Below are 18,189 nucleotides of genomic sequence, written 5' to 3' on the forward strand. Positions count from 1 at the left end.
CGATTATCATTTTTCTTCATTTAACACTAATTATAGCCCCGTTCTTACTAAAATTATAACTGTAATGCATCATCTTGGCTTTCTATTTTATTAAGAACACACCAAACAAATAACTCAAATTTACTCATTTTTAATAATTCTTGGATATGTTACTAATTTTTACGATCATTTTTTATCATGTAACCCACTTAATTAACCCCCCTCTTACTAAAATAATAACTTTCTGACTATATATGGGCTGTTTATTTCATTATAAAGACATATAGCTTACATTAAATTGCTTTTCATATTTCTTGGATATGTTGCTAATTTCGACAATCATTTTTTTCATGATTTAACCCACATAATCCCCTTACCCTTACTAAAATAATAACTTGGAGACATTGTCTGGCTGGGGTTTTTTTTTTTTCATTACTAAAATACTAACTTTCAGACAATATCTGGGCTGTTTATTTCATTACAAACACACAAATCAAATAACTCACAGTTCATCATTTTCCATAATTCTTGGATATGTTACTTATTTGCAGAATAATTTTTCATGATTTTACGACATAATCGCCCCATCATGAAGTTACATTCAGGGGAGCTCACTCGCATATTATAACAATGAGTGTATATTTATTTAATGATATTCGACAATGAAGCTACATTCAAGGGAGATCACTTGCATATTATAACAATGATTGTATATTATTCTAATGGTATTTGACAATGAAGCTACATCCAAGTGAGATCACTTGCATATTATAACAATGATTGTATATTATTCTAATGGTATTTGACAATGAAGCTACATAAAAGGGACATCACTTAAATATTATAACAATGATTGTATATTATTCTAATGGTATTCTACAATGAAGCTACACCCAAGGGATGTCACCTACATATTATAACATCAATTGTATATTAATCTAATGGAATTCGACAATGAAGCTAAACCCAAAGGAGGTCACTCGCATATTATGACAATAATTGTATATTTCTCTATTCGTTTTTCATGATTTAACCCACCTAATCCCCTCTTCTCTTGCTACAATAAAAACTTTGAGACATTGATACTGGTTATTTCATGATAAACACACCAATCAAATAACTCACATTCTATCCTTTTTCATCATTCTTGGATATGTTACTAATTTCGACAATCATTTTCGATGATTTAACACGCATAATCGCCCCTCTCTTACTAAAATAACAACCATGCGACATTGTCTAGGGTGTCTATTTCATTACAAATATGCACATCAAATAACTAACATTTCATAATTTTTCATAATTCTTGGATATGTTATTAATTTCGACAATCATGTTTCATGAGTTAACCCACATAATACCCTTCCTCTTACTAAATTAATACATTTGAGACATTGTCTGCGCTGGTAATTTCATTCCAAACACACCAATCACATAAATAACATTTCATACTTTTTCACTTTTCTTGGATATGTTACTAATTTCTACAATCATTTTTAATGATGTAACCCACATAATCGACCCCTCTTAATAAAATATTAACTTTAAGACTATATCTGGGCTGGACAATAATTTTTCATGATTTTACGACATAATCACAACATCTTCCTATATGGGGTATTCTGTTAGCACAAATATCCACCCATCTGATCCGATCCCAGGAATTCTCCTAGGAAACATACCACCCATGTCATCCAATTTCAGGCAATGTCGTGTATTTTGCTACTACATATATCCACATTTCTTATACAATCCCGGCAACGCTGGGTATTATGCTAGTACAAATATCCAGCTATGAAGCCATATCCTATGGTATTCGACAATGAGATTACATCCAAGGGAGGCCACTTGCATATTATAATAATGATTGTATATTAATCTAATTGTATTTGAAAATGAAACTACAGCCAAGTGAGGCCACTTGCATAATCTAATGGTAGTCGACAATGAATTTCCACCAAAGGGAGGTCACTCGCATGTTATAAACATGATTGTATATTAATCTAATGGTATTAGACAACGAAGCTACACCCAAGGGAGGTCACTCGCATATTATAACAATGAGTGTATATTATTCTAAAGGCATTCGGCAATGAAGCTACATCCAAGGGAGGTAACTTGCATACTATAACAATGATTGTATATTATTCTAATGGTATTCGACAACAAAGCTGCATTTAAGAGAGGTCACTTGCATATTATAACAATGATTGTATATCAAACTAATGATATTCGACAATAAAGCTACATCCAAGGGAGGTCACTTGCATATTATAACAATTTTGTTACATAGGCATTACCACTTATCAAGGCCCAGAGGTGACTCGAGGATAAGTTGTAATGCCTATGTAACAAAATATATATATATATATATATATATATATAACAAATTTACTGAATTACCATTACTAAGGATTACTCTGCACTTTCAACCCTTATCCTCGAGTGACGTCTGGGCCTTGATAAGTAGTAATGCCTATGTACCAAATATATATATATATATAACAAATTTACCGAATTTTCATTACTAACGATTACTACTGTGCACTTTTCAATCCTTATCCTCGAGTGGCCTGTGGGCCTTGATAAGTGGTAATGCGTATTTAACAAAATATTAATATATATATATATATATAACAAATTTACTGAATTTCCATTACTAACGATTACTATATTGTGTCCAATTGACTACTGCACTTTTCAACCCTTATCCTCGAGTGGTCTCTGGGCCTTGATAAGTGGTAATGCGTCTGTAACAAAATATAGATATATATATAAAAAATTTCCCGAATTTCCATTACTAACGATTACTATATTGTCCAATTGACTACTGCACTTTTCAACCCTTATCCTCGGGTGGCCTCTGGGCCTTATCTAATTGACTACTGTGCACTTTTCAACTCTTATCCTCGAGTGGCCTCTGGGCCTTGATAAGTGGAAATGCCTAAGTAACAAAAAAATAGGTATATAACAAATTTCCCGAATTTGACTACTGTGCACTTTTAAACTCTTATCCTCGAGTGGCCTCTGGGCCTTGATTACTATATTGTCCAATTGACTACTGCACTTTTCAACCCTTATCCTCGAGTGGCCTCTGGGCCTTGATAAGTGGTAATTACTAACAATTACTATATTGTCCAATTGACTACTGCACTTTTCAACCCTTATCCTCGGGTGGCCTCTGGGCCTTATTGTCCAATTGACTACTGTGCACTTTTCAACTCTTATCCTCGAGTTGCCTCTTGGCCTTGATAAGTGGAAATACCTAAGTAACAAAAAAATAGGTATATAAAAAATTTCCCGAATTTGACTACTGTGCACTTTTCAACTCTTATCCTCGAGTGGCCTCTGGGCCTTAGAGAGACTAGAGAAAGCAGGTGAGAGAGAGAGAAGAGAAAGAGAGTGAGAGAGAGAGAAGAGAAATAGGGTGAGAGAGAGAAGAGAAAGAGGGTGAGAGGGAGAGAAGAGAAAGAGGGTGAGAGGGAGAGAAGAGAAAGAGGGTGAGAGAGAGAGAAGCGAAAGAGGGTGAGAGAGAGAGAGAGAAGAGAAAGATGGTGAGAGAGAGAAGAGAAAGAGGGTGAGAGAGAGAAAAGAAAGAGGATGAGAGAGAGAAGAGAAAGAGGGTGAGAGAGAGAGAAGAGAAAGAGGATTAGAGAGAGAGAAGTGAAAGAGGGTGAGAGAGAGGAGAAAGAGGGTGAGAGAGAAGAGAAAGAGGGTGAGAGAGAGAGGAGAAAGAGGGTGAGAGAGAGAAGAGAAAGAGGGTGAGAAAGACGAGAAAGAGGGTGAGAGAGAGGAGAAAGCGGATGAGAGAGAGAGAAGAGAAAGAGGGCGAGAGAGAGAAGAGAAAGAGGGCGAGAGAGAGAGAGAAGAGAAAGAGGGCGAGAGAGAGAGAGAAGAGAAAGAGGGCGAGAGGGAGAGAAGAGAAAGAGGGCGAGAGAGAGAGAAGAGAAAGAGGGTGAGAGAGAGGAGAAAGAGGGTGAGAGGGAGAGAAGAGAAAGAGGGTGAGAGAGAGAGAAGAGAAAGAGGATGAGAGAGAGAGAAGTGAAAGGGTGAGAGAGAAGAGAATGATGGTGAGAGAGAGAGGAGAAAGAGGGTGAGAGAGAAGAGAAAGAGGGTGAGAGAGAGAGAAGAGAAAGAGGGTGAGAGAGAAGAGAAAGAGGGTAAGACAGAGAGGAGAAAGAGGGTGAGAGAGAGAAGAGAAAAAGGGTGAGAGAGAAAAGAGAGGGTGAGAGAGAGGGGAAAGCGGGTGAGAGAGAGGGGAAAGAGGGTGAGAGAGAAGAGAAAGAGGGTGAGAGAGAAGAGAAAGAGGGTGAGAGAGAGAGAAGAGAAAGAGGGTGAGAGAGAGAGAAGAGAAAGAGGGTGAGAGAGAGGAGAAAGAGGGTGAGAGAGGGAAGAGAAAGAGGGTGAGAGAGAGAAGAGAAAGAGGGTGAGAGAGAGAAGAGAAAGAGTGTGAGAGAGAGAAGAGAAAGAGGGTGAGAGAGAGAAGAGAAAGAGGGTGAGAGAGAGAGAGAGAGAAGAGAAAGAGGGTGAGAGAGAGGGAGAGGAGAAAGAGGGTGAGAGAGAGAGAAGAGAAAGAGGGTGAGAGAGAGGAGAAAGAGGGTGAGAGAGAGAAGAGAAAGAGGGTGAGAGAGAGAGAGAGAGAGAAGAGAAAGAGGGTGAGAGAGAGAGAGAGAGAGAGAAGAGAAAGAGGGTGAGAGAGAGAGAGAGAGAAGAGAAAGAGGGTGAGAGAGAGAAGAGAAAGAGGGTGAGAGAGAGAGAAGAGAAAGAGGATGAGAGAGAGAGATAAGAGAAAGAGGGAGAGAGAAGAGAAATAGGGAGGGAGAGAGAAGAGAAAGAGGGAGGGAGAGAGAAGAGAAAGAGGGATGGAGAGAGAGAGAAGAGAAAGAGGGATGGAGAGAGAGAGAAGAGAAAGAGGGATGGAGAGAGAGAGAGAAGAGAAAGAGGGAACAAAATAGGTTGTAGTCGCTGAATAACTCATCCTCCGGTTAAAGCGGTTCCATCCTCCCCCCCCACCCCACTAAGTAAATATAAAGTGTGCATCTTTTTTTAATAGGAGGTAATGCTTGGGAAAAAATTAAGCTGTATAAGACGGTTTAAGCGGTTTCCTCCCTCTCAATAGAATTAGGTCGTAGTGTTACTAATATAAAAAAAGAAAATTACCGTTTTTGTTGGTTGTCAAGCGGCCTTTCCCCCCCCACCACCACAGTTTAACAGAGGTAGGAGGTCACGTGGTAATAATACAAAAAAGGTAATGGCTGTTTGGTTTTTAGCTTAAATATAACGGTTTTTATTTTTTTATCGATGAATATTTTTAAGCTGAATTTTTTTATCCCTTATCATTTTTTCTTGAAATTTTTCGTTATACTCTCGTATAATTATTATTTTTAACCAGTTAATCATGTTGGAAACATTGTCATGACGTGTAATATTTATATATACCGAAGGAGAGTTAATCACGCAAAACTATCGAGCAGGAAAGTGTTTATTTACAGACATCGCCATTACTGGATGTTGACGTCACGTCACATGACATGACTAAGCGTTTTTTTAATTACGTATAAATATCATTGGATCAAGCGAGAAATATGTAATGAATAACGTTAAAATGACAGGTTTTTGAGGGCCCCCCTTGCAGAAAACTGATCAGTTGACCCACTTCTAGTGGTCCGTTTGACGTGAAATTTCGATATTTGTCATCCGGATGATGGGGCGTCAATATGATACCAAATTTGTCAAGTTTGGTTGTGTCTGTCAAAAGTTTTAGCGTTACATACAAACATACAAGCATACACACAGACGTTTGGCTTTTATATATATAGACTAGCAGGGCTACCCGGCGTTGCTCGGGACCGTATAAACAATGAAAAAACAAAAGCAGATATTGAACATGTTTTATTCTTAGGGGAGAGGAATCTTTCATCTCTATGTATTATTTGTTTTATCTACCCTAGGACTGGTATTGTTCATGTTTTATCTCTAGCATAGGTAATTTACAGCATGTATATGAAATTGTTTTACCTTAGGGAGAAGAGAACAGGTAATATACAACATAATGTGTATATATTACATCCCTGGCAACGCCTAGAAACCAGCTAGAACATGTATTTCAGTCAATCTATATTACATCCTGGGCTATGCCGGGAAACCAGCTAATCTCTATTTAGTGACTTGACCACCAAAATACCTCCCTAAGTGTGTCCTTTCTTTTGAACTTATTAGATATAGGTATCTAGAAATGTGTGTGAAATTTTGTTGAATGCATTGTTCACTATGATTTTCTTATTGTTCTACACAATATCAACTGTAGCGAAATAACACAGTAAACTTAGTGTAGTGTTAGAATAAAGAGCAAAGGAAAAAATTAGAATCATATTCTGTAATTGCAAATCTAAATTTGCTAGCGTGTACCAGTATTTGCCAGGTTGTGGAAATTTGGAATTTATAACATATGTAGTGGCCTTTTCCTAGATACCTTTTGCTAAAAATTATACTTTCATTTTGTTAGAAAAATCTCTCTTCGGATGCCCTGCATCATCCAAAATAAAAACAAATATTTTTATAATTGTTTCAGTACATTGCTACACAATGTGAAAGTTTTTAACGTTTGTAAAAAAAAATCATGAATGTGCTTATATTCCAAAAAAGAAAATATCAGTGCACAGTATTGAAAGTGTTTGAGATTCAAAAGTCTGTAACATTTCTACTAACTTCATAAGATGTCATGTGAGAAACTGAATTGAATATCAAGACATTATCTGAAGCGTTTTTATTTTGGTGTAACGTATGTGTTTACAGTGAACCTTAACTTTTAATAAACAGCTTGGTATGCAATGACATAGGCTAAGAATCTTAGACAAAATATATATAAATTGGAAAAATGTGTGAACAAATGAAAAAAAAAAATGATCCGCTCCACTTGATGACATCAAGCACAGTAATATTTTAGTGAAGAAAATATGAAATTGATGTTCAGTGATTAGTTTGGATGAATGAGAAAAGGTAATTGTTTGATGCATAAAAAATAACTCATTTGCTGTATTTGATATTAAGCAGCAAAATATAGTGATTTGAATATTAAGGAAAACATCAAATCAGATTATGTAAAAAAAAAAGATGAAATTAGAAAATATATATTTTATGTTTATGAGTTTTGCCAATCAAAATTTTGTGGCAGAAATTGGGTGATTACCATGCAATTTTATTTTGGTGAAATTCTTAAATTATTTCAATGTTTATTATAACTTCTTATTAGTGACTTGTTATGATCAAAATCCGCCCCAAAGAGCGTCCTTTCTTTTATTAGGTATCAAAATAGGTATCCAGATTTCTACTTCTATAAAAATGTGATATTTCAGATTAGTAGATAAAAAATGTGTTGCATATATATGTTGAGAATTGTTCTCTCTCATTCTCTCTCTCACACACACATTCTCACTTTTATAGATATAATAGATAAATTATGCTAGATATATTTCCATGTCTGAATAATCTATATACAAATTTTCAAATCTGTAGATAAAAAATTTGTTGAGTATATAGGTTGAGAATTGTTCTCTCTCTCACACACACACACACACACATTTTCACTTTTATAGATATAATAGATAGATTATGCTAGATGTATTTCTATATGTCTGAATACGCTACATACAAATTTTCAAATCTGTACATATAAAATTTGTTGAGTATATAGGTTTAGAATTGTTCTCTCTCTCTCTCCTCTCACATATTCTCACTTTTATAGATATAATAGATAGATTATGCTAGATATATTTCCATATGTCTGAATACCCTATATACAAATTTCAAAATCTGTAGATGAAAAATTTGTTGAATATATAGGTTGAGAATTGTTCTCTCGCTCTGTCTCTCTCTCTCTCTCTTGCTACCTCACACACACACACGCAAACATTCTCACTTTTATTATAGATATAAGAGATAGATTATGCTAAATATATTTCCATATGTCTGAATACCCTATATACAAATTTTCTAATCTGTAGATAAAAAATTTGTTTAGTATATAGGTTGACAATTGTTCTCTCTCTCTCACACACACATTTTCACTTTTATAGATATAATAGATAGATTATGCTAGATATATTTCCATAAGTCTGAATTCCCCTATATAGGTTGGTGTCGTTGAATAACTCATCCTCCCGTTAAAGTTGTTCCATCCTCTTTCCCAAATTTTACTACTGTGCACTTTTTAACTGTCATCCTCGGGTTGCCTATTGGCCTTGATAAGTGCTAATATAGAGAGAAGAGAAACAGGGTGAGAGAGAGAGAGAAGATAAAGAGGGTGAGAGAGAGGCAGAAGAGAAAGTTGTTCCATCCTCTTTCCCAAATTTGACTACTGTGCACGTTTGAACTCTCATCCTCGAGTTGCCTATTGGCCTTGATTAGTGCTAATATAGATATATATATATATATTCTAACAAAATAGGTTGGAGTCGCTGAATAACTCAATCTCCTGTTATAGCGGTTCCATCCTCCTTCCCGAATTTGACTACTGTGCACTTTTAAACTCTCATCCTCGAGTGGCCTATGGGCCTTGATAAGTGGTAATATATATAGTTTCTACAAAATGTATATATATATATAACAAAATAGTGATCCGTTTGACGTGAAATTCCGTTATTTGTCATCTGGGTGATGGGGCTTCAATATGATAGCAAATTTGTCAAGTTTGGTTGTGTCTGTCAAAAGTTTTAGCGTTACATACAAACCTACATACACACAGATGTTTGGGATTTGGGGGCCCCCCTTGAAGAAAACTGATCAGTTGACCCACTTTTAGTGGTCCGTTTGACGTGAAATTTCGATATTTGTCATCCGGGTGATGGGGCTTCAATATGATACCAAATTTGTCAACTCTGGTTGTGTCTGTCAAAAGTTTTAGCGTTACATACAAACACACAGAGGTTTGAGATTTATATATATAGAGATATAGAGAAGAGATAATGACAGGTTTTTGGAGGGCCCCCCTTGAAGAAAACTGATCAGTTGACCTCATTCTAGTGATCCGTTTGACGTGAAATTTCGTTATTTGTCATCCGGGTGATGGGGCTTCAATATGATAGCAAATTTGTCAAGTTTGGTTGTGTCTGTCAAAAGTTTTAGCGTTACATACAAACCTACATACACACAGATGTTTGAGATTTGGGGGGCCCCCCTTGAAGAAAACTGATCAGTTGACCCACTTTTAGTGGTCCGTTTGACGTGAAATTTCGATATTTGTCATCCGGGTGATGGGGCTTCAATATGATACCACATTTGTCAACTCTGGTTGTTTCATTCAAAAGTTTTAGCGTTACATACAAACACACAGACGTTTGAGATTTATATATATAGACTAGCAGGGCTACCCGGCGTTGCTCGGGACCGTATAAACAATGAAAAAACAAAAGCAGATATTGAACATATGTTTTATTCTTAGGGGAGAGGAATCTGTCATCTCTATGTATTATTTGTTTTATCTACCCTAGGACTGGTATTGTTCATGTTTTATCCCTAGCATAGGTAATTTACAGCATGTATATGAAATTGTTTTACCTTAGGGAGAAGAGAACAGGTAATATACAACATAATGTGTCTATATTACATCCCTGGCAACGCCTAGAAACCAGCTAGAACGTATTTCAGTCAATCTTTATTACATCCTGGGCTATGCCGGGAAACCAGCTAATCTCTTATTAGTGACTTGACCACCAAAATACCTCCCTAAGTGTGTCCTTTCTTTTGAACTTATTAGATATAGGTATCTAGAAATGTGTGTGAAATTTTGTTGAATGCATTGTTCACTATGATTTTCTTATTGTTCTACACAATATCAACTGTAGCGAAATAACACAGTAAACTTAGTGTAGTGTTAGAATAAAGAGCAAAGGAAAAAATTAGAATCATATTCTGTAATTGCAAATCTAAATTTGCTAGCGTGTACCAGTATTTGCCAGGTTGTGGAAATTTGGAACTTATAACATATGTAGTGGCCTTTTCCTAGATACCTATTGCTAAAAATTATACTTTCATTTTGTTAGAAAAATCTCTCTTCGGATGCCCTGCATCATTCAAAATAAAAACAAATATTTTTATAATTGTTTCAGTATATTGCTACACAATGTTAAAGTTTTTAACGTTTGTAAAAAAAATCATGAATGTGCTTATATTGCAAAAAAGAAAATATCAGTGCACAGTATTGAAAGTGTTTGAGATTGAAAAGTCTGTAACATTTCTACTAACTTCATAAGATGTCATGTGAGAAACTGAATTGAATATCAAGACATTATCTGAAGCGTTTTTATTTTGGTGTAACATATGTGTTTACAGTGAACCTTAACTTTTAATAAACAGATGGTATGCAATGACATAGGCTAAGAATCTTTAACAAAATATATATAAATTGGAAAAATGTGTGAACAAATGAAAAAAAAAATGATCCGCTCCACTTGATGACATCAAGCACAGTAATATTTTAGTGAAGAAAATATGAAATTGATGTTCAGTGATTAGTTTGGATGAATGAGAAAATGTAATTGTTTGATGCATAAAAATAACTCAGTTGCTGTATTTGATATTAAGCAGCAAAATATAGTGATTTGAATATTTGGGAAAACATCAAACCAGATTATGTAAAAAGAAAAAAAAAGATGAAATTAGAAAATATATATTTTATGTTTATGAGTTCTGCCAATCAAAATTTTGTGGCAGAAATTGGGTGATTACCATGCAATTTTATTTTGGTAAAATTCTTAAATTATTTGAATGTTTATTATAATTTCTAATTAGTGACTTGTTATAATCAAAATCCTCCCTAAAGAGTGTCCTTTCTTTTATTAGGTATCAGAGTAGGTATCAAGATTTCTACTTCTATACAAATGTGATATTTCAGATCTGTACATAAAAAATTTGTTGAATATATAGGTTGAGAATTGTTCTGTCTCTCTCTCTCTCTCTCACACACACACATTCTCACTTTTATAGATATAATAGATAGATTATGCTAGATATATTTTCATACGTCTGAATACCCTATATCCAAATTTTCTAATATGTAAATACAAAATTTGTTGAATATATAGGGTGAGAATTTTCCTTCCTCTCTTTCTCTCTCTCTCTCTCTCTTTCTCACACACACACACACACATTCTCACATTTATTGATATAATAGATAGAATATGCTAGATATATTTCTATATGTCTGAATACCCTATATACAAATTGTCAAATCTGTAGATAAAAAATGTGTTGAATATATAGGCTGAAAATTGTTCTCTCTCTCTCTCTCTGACTCTCTCTCTCTCACACACACACACACATGGTCATTTTATAGATATAATAGATAGGTTATGCTAGAATATTTCTATATGTCTGAGAATACCCTATATACAAATTTTCAAATCTGTAGATAATAAATTTGTAGAGTATATAGGTTTAGAATTGTTCTCTCTCTCTCTCACACACACACATTCTCACTTTTCTAGATATAATAGATAGATTATGCTAGATATATTTCTATATGTCTGAATACCCTATATACAAATTTGTAAATCTGTAGATAAAAAATTTGTTGAGTATATAGGTTGAGAATTGTTCTTTCTCTCTCTTTCACACACACATTCTCACTTTCATAGATATAATAGATTATGCTAGATATATTTCCATATGTCTGAATACCCTATATACAAACTTTCAAATCCGTAGATAAAAAATTTGTTGAGTATATAGGTTGAGAATTGTTCTCTCTCTCTCTCACACACTCAAATATAAAGTGTGCATCCTCTTTTAATAGGAGGTAATGCTTGGGAAACTGTGCACTCGGCCTATTCCCCCCCCTCCCCTACAAAAGCGGTGTCATTCTCTTCCCCCCACCCCACTAAGTAAATATAAAGTGTGCATCTTTTTTTAGTAGGAGGTAATGCTTGGGAAACTGTGCACTCGGCTTCTTCCCCCCCTTCCCCCCACAAAAGCGGTTCTAGTCTCGTCCCCCCACCCCACTAAGTAAATATAAAGTGTGCTTCCTCTTTTAATAGGAGATAATGCTTGGGAAACTGTGCACTTGGCTTCTTCCCCCCCCCAGAAAAGCGGTTCTAATCTCGTCCACCCCACGGCTTCTCCCCCCCTCTCCCCCCCACAAAAGCGGTTCTAATCTCGTCCCCCCCCACCCCACTAAGTAAATATAAAGTGTGCTTCCTCTTTTAATAGGAGATAATGCTTGGGAAACTGTGCACTTGGCTTCTTCCCCCCACAAAAGCGGTTCTAATCTCTTCCCCCCCACCCCACTATGTAAATATAAAGTGTGCATCTTTTTTTTAATAGGAGATAATGCTTGGGAAACTGTGCACTTGGCTTCTTCCCCCCCCCCCACCATTCCCCCAACAAAAGCGGTTCTAATCTCGTCCCCCCACCCCACTAAGTAAATATAAAGTGTGCTTCCTCTTTTAATAGGAGGTAATGCTTGGGAAACTGTGCACTTGACTTTTCCCCCCCCCCTTCCCGACAAAAGCGGTTCTAATCTCTTTCCCCCCCACCCCACTATGTAATTATAAAGTGTGCATCTTTTTTTTAATAGGAGATAATGCTTGGGAAACTGTGCACTGTTTTTGTTGGTTTTCAAGCTGCCTCTTCCCCCCCCACCCCACACACACAGTTTAACAGTAGTAGGAGGTCAAGAGAAAGAGGGTGAGAGAGAGAGAAGAGTAAGTTGGTGAGAGAGAGAGAAAAGAGAAAGAGGGTGTTGGTTTTGAAGCTGCCTCTTCCCCCCCCCCAGTTTAACAGTGGGTGAGAGAGAGAAGAGTAAGTGGGTGAGTGAGAGAGAGAGAAAAGAGAAAGACGGTGTTGGTTTTGAAGCGGCCTCCTCTCCTCCCCCCTTCCAGTTTAAGAGGTATGAGGTCACGTGGTAATATACAAAATGGCTATTTATTTTCTACCATAAATATAACGATATTTTTATTATCGTCTAATAATTAGAAAGCTGAATTTTTTTATTCCTGTACATTTTTTCCTGACATTTTTCGTTAAAACTCTTGTATAAATAATATTTTTAACCAGTTAATCACGATGGAAACATTGTCATAAAGTTTAATAATATATATAACGCAGGAGAAGAGAAAATGCAAAAGTATCGAAGACAGAACTTGTTATTTACAATTGTTCGCCATTAGTGGACGTTGACGTCACGTCACGTGACATGACTAAGCGTTTTTTTTTTTACGTATGAATTACATTGGATCATTCAAGAATTACGTAATAAAAAGCATTAAAATGACAGGTTTTTTGGGGGCCCCCCTGGGAGAAAAACGATAAGTTCACCCCTTTCTACTGGTCCGTTTGACGTGAAATTTCGATATTTGTCATCCGGGATACGGGGCTTCGATATGATACCAAATTTATCAAGTCTGGTTGTGTCTTTCAAAAGTTTTCGCGTTACATACAAACATACAAACTCACAGACGTTTGAGATTTATATATATTGAAGATATATATATATATAGAAGATTACATATATATATATATCATATATTACATATATATATTATATATTACATATATTATTACATATATCATATATTACATATATATCATATATTACATATATATTATATTACTTCTGCATGTCAGTACAGTTGGGGAAGCAGGGACCTGGAATGGAATTCCAGAGTCTAGCGATTCTGTGGAAGAAACTACTGGAATAAAAGGCTCTCTTGCATCTAGGGATCTCTACTGTGATGGGATGGGATTTAGCTGCTTGTCGGGTTTGTCGGGGGTGTTTACGTCATGGGGGCACAAGTGTCTGCAGTTCATCAGAGCATTCACCATTAAAATACTTGTAGAACAGGCAGAGGGATGCAATGTTTCGTCGATGGGACAGAGACTGAAGCTTAGATGCCAGTTCAGGGCCTATCAGATTGGCAACTCTCTTTTGAACCTTGTCTAGGAGTGAGAGACTAGCAGCAGATGCACCAGCCCAAATGTGACAACAATACTGCATACATGGGCGAATGGTGGCCTTATAGAGGTACAGGATACTTTCAGATGTCAGTAGTTTTCTAGCACAGTAGAGAGAGCCTACCTTCTTTGCAGCGGCCCTGGCAATGTTTTCAATGTAATTGTTCCAACCCATGTTTCCTGTGAACGTTAGGCCAAGCAGTTTGAAAGATGTGCTCTCAGATAGGGAGTCACTGGCCATTACTATTGGTGGCAGAGAAGGTTTCTTGTAATTATTGAAGGAAACCAGTTTAGTCTTGGCAGCATTGAATGTGACCATCCATTTTTGTCCCCATTCTACTACAGATCGGAGGTCATCCTCTAGTGTTTTTGCCATTTCTTTAGTTATGTGTTCATTTGTTTTCCTGTCATCAGCATATATACCCATCTCAGAGGCAGTTTTGTCGGGGAGGTCATTAATAAATATTAGGAACAATAGAGGTCCAAGGACAGACCCCTGAGGTACTCCCGTATTTATGTCATATTGTTTAGATGTATGACCGTCGAGGACAACCTGGATTTTTCTCTTATCTAAGAAGGATGTAATTATGTTAAGTATTCTACCAGTGATACCGTATGATTTAATTTTCCTGAGGAGACCCTCATGCCATACCCTGTCAAAAGCCTTAGATATATCAAGAGCTACCGCTCTGCCCTACCCCACTTTGTCCAGTGAATGGTATATATGTTCAGAGATTACAGTGAGGATGTCTGTGGTGGAACGGGCTTGTCTAAATCAATATTGTTTGTCAGTCAGAAGTTTAGCATCTGTAAGGTGACGGACTAGAGCATGGTTAATTATGGTCTCAAATATTTTGGCGAAAAGTGGGAGGAGGCTAATGGGGCGATAATTTGATGGATCAGTTCTTTCGCCAGAATTCTTGAATACTGGTACCATAGAAGCAGTTTTCCAACAGCCTGGAAAGCATGATTTATTAAGACATTTGTTGTAGAGTTTGGAGAGAACTGGAGCTACTTCAGCTGAGCACTTTTTTATTAGCACAGCTGGGATGAGATCTGGTCCACATGCTTTTGAGGTGTCAAGGTTTATGATAGCATGCACCTGAGCAGGAGTGATTTTTAGATCATCTAGCGTGGCGTCTGTCCGCCAAGGAAAGTCAGGCAGGGGGTGGTTGGAAGGGTCCAGTGTGGAGTTGGAGGCAAACCGGCTGGCAAGCATATTAGCCTTGTTGGTTGCTGAGCAAACAACCTTGTGATTGTCGGTTAGTGGGGGAATTGTTGATTGCCCATTATTTACTACACTGTTGTAGACTTTCCAGAAGTCACGAGTTCCTAATTTTTGTGCTTCGACGCGTTTTTTAGTGGGTTCAGTAAATTCTCTCAGCTGTTGCTATTTCCTTCTTAACGTTACTTCTAGCTTCTATATACTTCTGTTTGTTTGAACTGGACTTATGTCGGTTAAATCTGTGGTATGCATGCTGCCTTTGAGCAATGGCAGTTGTGCAAGTAGAAGTAAACTATTGGGAAGAGTGGGGCTTGCTATAAAATTTCCGAATGGGAACATGTGCTTCAATTGCAGATTTGAACCATTCAGTGGTCTCATTTGTGCACTGTTCAGCAGGAAGAGAAAAAATATTTCCTTATGGGGCATCTCTGATAAGATCTCTGATGGCTTCCCAGTCAGCCTTTTTATAATATCTCGTTGTTTTGAGCACTGGCTCTTCAGTTTTAGGCCTAGAGTTTAGGGCGATTTCGACCATTATCACTGCATAATCAGCATTCCCGAGTGGGCTGTTAGCATTTGTAATACAATCCTCGGGAACTGTGGTCAGAAACAGATCTAGCAGTGATGCGTGTAATTCTTGCTGGTCAGGGAAACAGGTTGGAAACGTAACCATTTGTGATAGGGAGTGAGATATAGCAAAGCTATGTGTTGTGCTGCCCGCTGCATCTGTGTGAGTAGAGAATCCAAGCCAATTTTTGTGGTGAACCAAATACATGTACTTGTGCGCTAGTGTCGAGGGAGAGTGCTGTGTCTATGCTGTGTCTATGTTGCCCTCCTGGGTCGAGGGAGAGTGGTAGAGAAAATAAAAGTAGCTAATGTTATGTTGTATGTTTAGTCTAAAGCACATAAAGGTTTGATCGTCCGTTTCTAGGTTTGTTTCTCTAGTCAGGGGGAGGGTGTTACGAATGTAGACTCCAAGTCCGTGCATATGTCTGTCAGAGTCCTTACAGCAGAGTGGGAGATAGCCAGGCATGTTAAAGTAGTTAGAGGGAATGGAGGAGTGTAGGTTAGTCTCACTTAGTGCTAAGATATCCGGGGTATTTGTTAGGAGAAATGCTTCAACATCAGCTAAATTAGTTCTAAACCCACGGATGTTAGTGAATGCAAGCCTCAAGGGAGGAGGCAAGTTGGATTTGTTTGTCCCTAGGCCTGGTTTAAGCTTATTTTTTTTATTGTACAGTCATCATATTTTTAAAGAGTTTCAGTTAGGTAAAGGGGAGCTGAACAAGAGGTTATGCAGGGTATAAGATATGCAACACAAGTAGACCATTAATTGACCTTTTTCGACTAGGACTGTGGCCTCAGGAAAGCTCATCGGCGATGAGTGCAGGGTCCCTTTCCATGCGCGATATGGCACTACAAACATCCCGATATTATACAACTGTTGATAGAGCAGCCGCTTTAAGCGCTACCAAAGAGTTAGGGCTCCTGTACTACCAGTCGGAAACAGCAGCCAGTCACCCTAATCTAATTGCACAGGCATGTGTGGTAATCAAGCACTACCAAGTGCCCAGTTTTGAGGGGTGGGATGTGTTGGGAGTGGGGAAACGGCATTCATTGCCCTCGACAAGAAACAAGATCTACCACTAAGTGTTTTGTCGATTCACTTGTGATAGTGTCTCTGCGCCTGACTAATAGGCAAAGAAGGAGTATGGAAGCCGAGCGATAGACAGAGCCTATCTACTCCTTAAGCAATTTAGGTTTGCAGACCGGTAATTTGTTTGAGTCACCAGCTCTAGGAAGGTTGTCATCCAAGACTGGAGAGGCCTCCCTCCTCTTTGGTTTAGTTTCAGAGTTTTCCTTCTAGACGGGTGTTCTGAGAAGATCTACTGGGCCCTTCAGCCCTGAGAGGTTTTGCTCCGCGCCTGTGTCCTAATCTAGGTATTTCTGCGACACCGCGTGGTTAGTTAATGTTACAGGATTAGTTTGGAGAGGTTATATATCTAATGAATAGTTACACTCCTCAAAGTGATTTAGGGACATGCAGTCGTAGCAGTTATGTGAGCAGGCTTGTTAGAAAAGCGTTAGTGCAGATTAAGACTTTTACCTTAGATTTTTCCATTTAACTTTATGTTAGTTAAGGTACAGGATAACGTTATAGTGTGAGTAGGTATTAGGATTTGAGCTAAGAATTTTGCCCAGTCACTGTATATTTAGATTTAGGAGGGTTAAGATGTGGGTGCACTACAGTAAGGGTATAACTGGAGGTACATTTTAAGTCATGGCGTATTTCGTATGTATAGTTAAATAAAATAGATATTTGGGCAAGTTTTCAGTCAATGAAAATAGACAGAAGTTGTGTTAGTGTTTCTACTATTGAAGGGAGATAATTTCAGTTTTCATTTAAGAGTCATCGAGCGTTTTGCATAACAGGGAGTATTGGATTTGGTTTAGTATTGTTCGTTGCAATACCATCTAGGGAGAGGCATTGTTATGTAATGAAGATCGCTTTGCATCAGAGTGCATACGTTGGCTGGTAAGTACCAAACTGGATAGGAATGAATGCATGTCAGAGGTAGAAATGTGTAGATGTTTAGTGATGACTGTGAAAAGTTAGGAGCTGAAGGCTAAGGATTCCACTACTAAGGCGTGTGTAATGTAGGGTTTTAGTGGCAGCTAGAGGGGGGGCAGATTGTTAGTTTTCAAGGGTCGGGGTTATTAACTTACAGAATACAGTAAAGTTTCATTAGAATTTAGAGTTTCAAGTATTGTTTTAGCTTGGGTGAAAGGAATAAAATTTTCCTTTTCCCCTATTTTGCATGCAGGTTAGACATAGGCAGTTGTCTTGGAGGTAAAGAGAAACAATTATTTCGTCGTGATTTGGAATTCATATTTATAGGCAGTCATTGAGGTTGGGGACAAAACATTGTATCTATTTAGAAAAAAGTTTTAGTGGCGCAGCTAAGATCACTGTAGATTTTAGTTACAATTATAATAACAGTTGATTATAAGCTATATTCAGAGGTTTGGTAGAGATA

At 37.3% G+C, this 18,189-nt stretch overlaps 1 protein-coding gene across 2 annotated transcripts in view; it reads right to left on the reverse strand.

Moving 5' to 3' along the window:
- The window catches only part of LOC145269298 (uncharacterized), a 101,599-nt gene that overhangs the window by 26,681 nt on the left and 56,729 nt on the right, over positions 1-18,189 (reverse strand). The window lies entirely within an intron of this gene.

The sequence above is a fragment of the Euprymna scolopes genome, chromosome 45, assembly GCF_053919585.1.
Source record: "Euprymna scolopes isolate OS-2025 chromosome 45, ASM5391958v1, whole genome shotgun sequence".
Classification (NCBI taxonomy): Eukaryota; Metazoa; Mollusca; class Cephalopoda; order Sepiida; family Sepiolidae; genus Euprymna; species Euprymna scolopes.